Raw genomic sequence first — 8,951 nt, forward strand, 5'->3', positions numbered from 1 at the left:
GAGTAGAAAATGAAGGCTAATCATGTTTTGGGTGTACTATTCCTTTAACCTGACACTGCTCCCCAGGTGCTGCACAATGGCAGCCCACTGCTCTCCAAGGGGATGTGTTGTGCAGAGAGTGATCTTCATTGCTTTGTACTTGACATTTAACAACAATAAATTTGATTCTTCTTCTAAAATACACACAGCTGTGAAAATATTTCTACACATTTTTACCACAGGACAGCTGAATATAAACAAATGCAACTCTTTTAAAGCCACATCGCCTCAGTTATGCTGTTATTTGGGTACTGCATGGGCAGCATAACAGAATTTGCAACTGGAACATGACAAAATACAAAAACTTTCAAGGTGTAAACAATTTCCCAAGGCATTGTAAGTAGAAAACAACAACAGAAGAATGGGATAAATGAAGCAAGCTCTCACAGTAATATGAGTTTTTACTCATGGCCTGGTGGTGCCATGGAGCAGGGAGAACACAGTGTTTATGAACCAGTAACTGAGGTGTGTGTTAAATTGATTCTTGTCTGCAGTCCTGGCAGTGTAATCGAGGTCCATTGTGCTGCACAAGAAAGTAAAAGAAGTGAGATTTAAAGGTCAGCAACTATGAGTGTAGAAGAAGCTGACCGGCATAACCCAGTGGGAAACAGCTGGAGTGTTTATAAAGTGATTCAAACCAAAGCTTTCATCTCCTAACATTATCACAGTTCTGTGAAGGCACACTTTACCCGTGTTTAGCCGTTGCATAAAGAGCACCAAGCCTGTTCTCCTTATTTTGGGTGTTTCTCTTTAACGATTAGTGGTCTAGCCCTCTCATTACACCCAGCAGAGTGTCTTGACCTGATTTCAGTCTGGGCCATTGACAAATGGAGTGAAAATGGATGCATTATTAATTTATTTCTGTCCAGATAAACTGCCGCCCAAGACTGAATGAATGTGTGAAATGCGTGTGCTGCACCTCTCCAAACTACACCTATTTATCTATTTGCAGGGAATGAAAGGTCTGTCAGGGAGATTCAATCAAATCAGCGTCAGAAAGAGTTGTCAGGTGGTAGGGAGAGGTGAGTGCAGCAGCAGAGGAAAGAGGCAGAGCTTTCTAAGTGATGTTTACTCATATATATATTCATTGCTGAATGTTATGTGTCTCATTTAGCAGCTTGGTTGACTGCTCTGTTAGGGATTACTTCTTGTGGTTTCTGCAGGCCCCAAACTGAGAGGAAGCTCCACACCATCATTGCCATTTCATAGAGCTTATTGCTATAAACTGTATGATCCATCAAACAGACCACTTTACAGTTAGTGGTGTTTTGTTTTCTTTCACTAAAATATTCACTATTTTCTTGACAGTTCTGGAAGCTAAAATGAAGGCATACCTATTCCTCTAGGTAGAGACCCTCACCAAAGGCCGTGAGCCATGGATGAATCATGAGTTTAAAGTGCTGCTCTGAACTGTTTTGGATGAGCTGCTAATTTAAGAGGTATCACATATAAATCCAGAGATTTATATCTGATGACTCATCATCCTGTGAGACCAGATTAAGGTAGTTAGAAGACGATGATTTTGCAATCATAATCCTGTCTGCTTACAGATGGATAGACGGAAAAACCGACACAGTCTGTAGGCTCTACCGAAGATTTCAAAAGTATTTTAAAAAAGTATGTTTAAGTAGAAGTAGAAATCCTACTATTTAAACACTTTTGTAAAGGTAAGAGTATCAACCTAAGCTTTTACTCAAGTAAAAGTACAATTTTCAAAACTACTTGAATTATAAAAGTAAAAGTAATAAGGGAAAAAATGTCAAGGACGGATACTTAACTGTACTACCCTGTTAAAGGAACATTTTCTACAATTTTGGATAATAATTTCCATACACTTCATTTTCAACAGTGTCAAATTTAACTTTGCATCATCTTGAAAAACTGTTTATTTTGAGAAAATTTAGATATCAATTCAAATATATAAATATGAAGCATGGAGATACCAGGGAAGGTTGACAAAATGTTGATAATTACATTTTAAGGGTCAGATTGCTGATTACCACTTAAAGGTTTTACACTCATTTAATAGGGTACGTAATTTTTGACATGCTATTTTTTAATCAAATGTGAAATATCAAAATATTTTTGCCTTTATACTACATGTGAGTTTGCTTTGCTTTAAAAAAAATATTTCTCTTGGAAATTATCAAATAGTACTTTTTAGATTATTTCAGGTATTAAAATCATAAATATAAAAGGAAACAGGAGAAATTAGTCAGAAGGAAGCACTTTTTGTGGTTTTGTATAAGTGAAATAATGTCTAAACATAATGTAGAGGGCAGAATCAAGCAGATTTTAAATATTTTATTTTTCATTAAGTTATCATAACATCGTTAAATAAAAAACTATACCAGATAAAATATTTAGGTTAGTTAACTTCAGGAAGCCACCCGAAAGAATTTATGAATCTGCTTTGATAAAATTTTCTGCCTTTCAAGGCCAATTGAGGTGATCCAGTAAACGTCCTAAAAGAGGGTAAAAGTTCACATCTTTCTGGGGCGTCTTGGTCAGACTTGTCATCATCCTAAGTGAAGTGGACAGTGTCTGAGTCTGTCAAGATAAGGAGATCGTCTTGTTTGGATGAAGCTTAACAAGTTAAGGGAAGTTGTTTACTGTTCTAACAGGAAGAGGTATTACAATAAACCCAGAACTCAAATAGGGAGCTCAGTCATACCAGAAAAAAGGATAAAGAAACACCTTAATGTCAATCTGTCACCCCAAAAGAGGTAGTTGGAAGAGGATGATTTAAGGATTGTAACACTGACTTAAAAAACTACAGTGTATGAGTGGGCGAACAAAATAAACCTCTTACACCAACAGATTAAGGTTAAACATTGATGAAATATGCTCATTGACAACTAATATCAGAGGGTTAAGCGATAAGCGTTTGTCCCTAGTTTTTAAAACACAGGTCTATGTATAAAAATACTTTTCAGTGCCCACTTTTAACATTGCATTTAGTTACTGCTTCTGCCCCAGCTGAAGGGTTGGTCCAAACAGTGGCTGCTAGAACAGGTACAGATAATACATGCCAAGAATACTGCTGCTTCTTCAATAGGAAAAGGATCAACTTCAATGTCTAACTAGACAGGGTGGCTTTAATTTCCACAACACCCTGCAGGTCAGTGTTGCAACAAACATTGTAAGCTGGGCCTAATTCCCTTCCTACAAACCATCATTAGTCACATATATGTGGCCTGCTGACATCCCCTGAATTTAGAAGGTTAACTGCTTTATTGACTGGGGCACTGACCCCTGAGATAGTTATGGCAAGCAAAAACCCGCTGCCAAGCTGTCGCATTTACTATATTTCACTGTAAGGTCCAAAGGTCATGATACAGAGAAAAGAATCAGGGGGCGGGGGGGTCTAGCAGGTGTTCCCGTGTCTCACAGGGTGACAAGTTGTGCAGCAGCATGGAGGGATCTGCGTGTGGCAAATTCTGTAACTGCTTCTGTTAGCATGTGGCCATTTGCAGCTGAGGCGGTGGTAATGCTAAGTATGATTAGCTCATTAGTGGAGCATTGTGATTCTGCCGAAAGGAATTCTCACCTCCCCTCAAGGTGAGCTTTAATGTAAGCAATACAGCGTCGCAGTGTGGCGCTGCTTCACAAACACAATCCTGGTTTATTATCAGGCTCCAAGGCTGCAGAGAGGAGGCTGAGGACTCACTGAGACCCCTTATATGTGAGAGATTGTGTCAAAAGGACACGGCCCCACATAGACCATTGTGTAGCTATGGAAACAGCAATCCTGATGTGGGGCATATACACAAAGGGGAAATAGCTCCGGTTTTGCCTAACAACTCCAATTTCAGGTTTTGTAAATAGAGGAAACAGGCAGCAGATGTTTATTTTTGTGTTGCAAACATAAAGGAAGCAGAGTTTAACATTTTGTGAAAGTCTTCATGAGGAGGTGGGCGGTGAGGCTGATTTGCACATATGCTGCTGTGATAATGTACAAAATGCTTGGAGGTGACATGATACGCTTGTGAAGGGTATCTGTGTCAAACAAGCAGTATGAAAGCCAAGCATCCTAAGGGGGCTGGGTTTGTGGAGCTATAGGTAAACACAAGGACTGCTGTGTGTGATGAAAGGGTGCGTGTAGGTATCAGAATTTTGAGGCTAAGCAGAAATGTGTGCCCTAACAGCATGCAGTCTAGATCTTATTGGGACAAACAGATGTAAATACACCACCTCTACTTGTAATGACATGTGCGTTATGGGCTCTTCTTGGAATCTATAACCTTTATGTCTCAGAATGCCAACTTTTGGAAACATTAGGACATTTTTCACTTCATTAAAAAAAAATTGCAAAGATGAGTCCAGGCTGTCTCATTAGAGCAGGTGTTGAACTCCAGTCCTCAAGGGCTGGTATCCTGCACCTTTTAGATGTGTCTCTGCTTCAACAGACTAGGATCAAATAATTAGGTCATCAGCAGAACTTTGCAGAACTTGACTGTATGCTCAGGGAGTAATTAAGCCATTTGATTAAGGTGGTTTTGATCAGGGATATACCTAAACAGTAAAGGTACTGGACTTGAGTTTGACACCCCTGGCTTAGAGGGACCGTGTGTCCATCCATCTGTCCGTCCGTCCATTCCGCTATTGTTCAGTCCGTCTGTCTGTTCGTCTGTCCATCCATCCATCTTTTCTTTCCATGTTGTCATTGTAGACACATGGAGTGCTAGTGCCTTTACTCTGTCAATTTGAAAGAAAGTAGGGTTGAAACATTCCCAGTCTATCCAAAAGAATCACATCCTCCTAAAAAGAAAATAATGATGAGTGGTATCCTAAAGGTCCTTACTAGACACTCTATTTTCAGTGACTACATAGAGGTCCTCTCTATGAGCAGCACAATAGAGCTGTTCACAATGGGCAGCCATAGTAGGGTTTAAACCTAAACGGAAAACAGATTAAAAGCAATGCTTCTTTAGCACAACAGTAAAGTGTACACATTATATAATCACTTACAGTGCTCTTTATCTTCTCTTCCTCCAACCTATTTATATTTTAGTTACTTATGGCGCCACTTGCCTGAATGAGAACATCATCCCTGACTTGAAAAGACAAGAACTGTCTGATAAAGAGCTGCAACTTCTGTTGTCTGTCAAGAATGCTCAGGGGCTCGGATGTAATCCTGATTACCGCACAGGTCTCGGGCTCTGTTGTGGTGCTGGGTTTATCTTATGTTGCTGCTATGGAAACTGCTCAACAGCAAATATGACCGGAGGGAGTCTGTCTGATTCCAGTAAGAGCTGCAGCGAAGACACAAGAACAGGGTGAGCCCAAACAAATCCATCTGTCAGGGACTGTCTGTCAAAGGAGACTGGGCAATAAATGTCGGAATTTGTCTCAGTGACACCTTTACATGGACATACTGACAACTGAAGCATTAAAGCATACTGCCATAGAAGAAATATAAAAGAAAAGTGCCAGCAAGGAAAGACATGTTATATTAGTAAAGGTTGACTTCTTTTTTGTCAAAAATAAAGAGTGTAGGTGAGGTAGAGTTGGTGGCTAAATATATTAAAGATGGTACCTGTTTCTTCCTTCAGAGCAACAGATCCTTCTAGAACAGTACAGTCTTGACAGTAGTCAACCCAATATAAAGAATGATGATAGCAGCCCTGCAACAAGGCACGCTTTTCAACCAGCCCCCCTGTTGTGAAGAACACTGAAGTAGCATCCTTCATCTGAACTGCTGTCAGCAGATGGAGGCAAATTGTTTGGCAAGGGGGCAAACGGATATTGATGTCTGTCTTACCCTCCTTTGATCTCAGCTCAGACCGGCAGTGTTGAACTCGTCCCCTCGGTGCATTCACCTCACACACACACACAGACTCACAACCTCTCGTAAGCTGCCTCCTGATAAAAAGGCTACTTATCTGCAGAACACATTCAATGTTAATGTCCTGACATTAAAAAAAAGATCTGCAAAGGCTAATTAAATATTGTTTGATATGTTGTAAGAAAAATCTCACAAGAACACTGCAGGCTGGCTCAGCTGTGTAACTTCAGTCTCAGAAGGCGGGAGATAGTGAGGTGAACAGTCTGCTTTATGCATTGTAATGCACGAGGAAGCACGAGTTTTTCAGTGGGTCTCCACTGCCCTCTAGATGATAAGAGGGGGAAGTGTTCTACCTAGAAGGATGAGGAAGCTTGCTGTTCCCTTATAGTTCAGTGGATCCACAGAAGCTATTTTTGACACCGACATAAAAAACGGACACGTTTGTGTTCACGTGTAAGTCAGATTTGTGCATTTTAAAAGTAATGTATCCTAAGGACTAGACATTACCATAGAGAGAGCTCATGTAAAGCACTTTTCCAGTGCAATAAGCTTAACTGTGTCAACAAAAAGGCTGCATTGAGGTTTTCTTTAGTTGAGATAGCTGATAATGACCTCGTTGGGAAGGCTGAGCAAAGGCTGAGCTATAGTATATATGATCCATGAGTCTTTCTTTGGCTAGGCATCCATGCAGCTTTAACATCAAGGCACTGAGGGGAGGAGGTAGCAAAGCTTCACAGTCTTTGTAAGCTTCCACTATGCAGCATTCTCTTTCAGCCTTGTATGAGCAAAAAAAAAAAAAGGAAAAAAGAAAGAAAATCAAGGAAGCAGCAGGGGCAACCCTGCCCTGCAACAGGAGGGGGCATGGATGAGGCATGGATGAGGCATGGAGGGTAGTAAGGGTTACATAACAAGAGCCGCAGTCTTGCTTTACAAAACAAGGTAGCTTGTTGAACCCCATGTTGTTAAAATAACTATACAGCTGGAACTTCCTTAAGGTTTTATCTATTGCCTATGTAGCAATATGATTGTTATCCATCCATTAATCCATCATCCATTCATCCATCAATCTATTATTCATACCTCCACCATCCATCCATCCATCCATCCATCCATCCATCCATCCATAATTCATTTATCCATCATCAATTCATCAAATCCATCCATCCATTCATCATCAATTCATCAACCCATCCATCCATCCCTTATCCAACAATTTATCCATCATCAATTCATCATCCATCAATTCATCATTCATCCATCCATCAATCCATCATCCATCCATCAATCCATCATCCATCCATCCATCCATCAATCATTAATCCACCCATCCGTCCATCATCCATCCATCTATCCAACATAATTTCATCCATGCATCCATCCATCCATCCATCCATCCATCCATCCATCCATCCATCCATCCATCCATCCATCCATCCATCCATNCCATAATTCATCAGTCCATCCATCCATCCATCCATCCATCCATCCATCCATCCATCCATCCATCCATCCATCCATCCATCATTAATTCATCCATTCATCTATCCATCATAATTTCATCCATCCATCCATCCATCCATTCATCATCAATTCATTAACCCATCCATCCATCTATCCATCATCCATCCATCCCTCATCTAACAATCTATCTATCATCAATTCAGCATCCATCCATCCATCCATCCATCCATCCATCCATCCATCCATCCATCCATCCATCCATCCACCAACTCATCAAATCCATCCAACCATCCATCATTGATTGATTCATCCATCCATCCACCCATAATACATCCATTCATCCATCCATGCATCCATCCATCCATCCATTCATTAATTCCTCCTTCCATCATCAATTCATCCATCCATCCATTAATCCATCCATCTATCATTCATCCATCTATACATAATCAATTAATCAATCCATCCATGTATCATTCATCCATCCATTCATCCATTAATCCATCCATCATTCATCCATCCGTCTATGCATCATCCATCCATCATTGTGTCCATTTCTTTTCTTTCTCTCCATCCTCACAGTTTAATGACATCCATTTCATGTTGAGGTATTTTTGAAGAAATAAAACCACAAACAAGAAAAAAAAGAAAGTTCATATGTTATCCTTGTTGTATATCAGTTACTGAGTGATATACTGAAGCTGCATCTGATCTGAATCATCAGATGCATCACAGCAGCCCTTTAGGGATTTATCTGAGTGAAGACATTTCAATTCTGTGTAACTCCCAAATTTAGTAATCTAACTTATTATGATTCACCATCTGCATAAATAAATGAATATTGTCAAATGAGAAATTGCCTCAAACAAGTCATATTTCTTTTCCTATCATACTAATCAATAGGGGAGAATGGGGGTATCACATTTTGCAGTTGTCTCTGCTACTCAGAGAGGGTTTTGATCAGACAAAATATACTTTTATACAATAAACTAACATGTGTAACAATAGTCAACCCCATTTAAAACAATTTTCAATACACTTTTATTTCAGTCAGATGTTGCAACTAGGCATTGACCTTTAAACCATATATGTTTTAGCTTAATAAAGAAAATGAAAGCAAATTAACAAAGTTGAAGCACAACTTTCATAACCTAAAAACTGTATTTTACCAATAAAAACAGGAGCAGCTCTAGAACCTGCTGCTTTTTCTCTAGAAATGAGGGACTAATCTCAAAACAAGAGAAACTTATATAATATCATCAGTCGCTTTAGCTAATATCAACAACCCCATTTGTCTTCCAATCATTTTTAAAGGTGTTATTCAGCTCTATTTTTTTATTTTGGTCCTTCTTCTGTTTGCTTGTTTAGTACCTCTGAGAGCTGTTTTGTTTTTTTTATCTCTATTCTCTCTTCTTTCTTTACATTACGTTTCCAAAGACCAACTAACCATCACCACCAGGTGCGACCCCCAACCATGACATTCCCCAAGAAGTGTAGTCTCAAGTCAATGTACATCAGGAAAGTGGTGACATGAGCTGTGAAATAGCAGCTTGGCGCATATCTTCTTCTTTATGGGATTTTATTGCCGGTTGGCACGTAACGGAATGGTGCATTACCGCCACTAATTGGTATGGAGTGTGGATCTGAATGGCTACTACCTACA

This window comes from Cyprinodon variegatus, unplaced genomic scaffold (assembly GCF_000732505.1).
Source record: "Cyprinodon variegatus isolate N-32 unplaced genomic scaffold, C_variegatus-1.0 Scaffold42, whole genome shotgun sequence".
Classification (NCBI taxonomy): domain Eukaryota; kingdom Metazoa; phylum Chordata; class Actinopteri; order Cyprinodontiformes; family Cyprinodontidae; genus Cyprinodon; species Cyprinodon variegatus.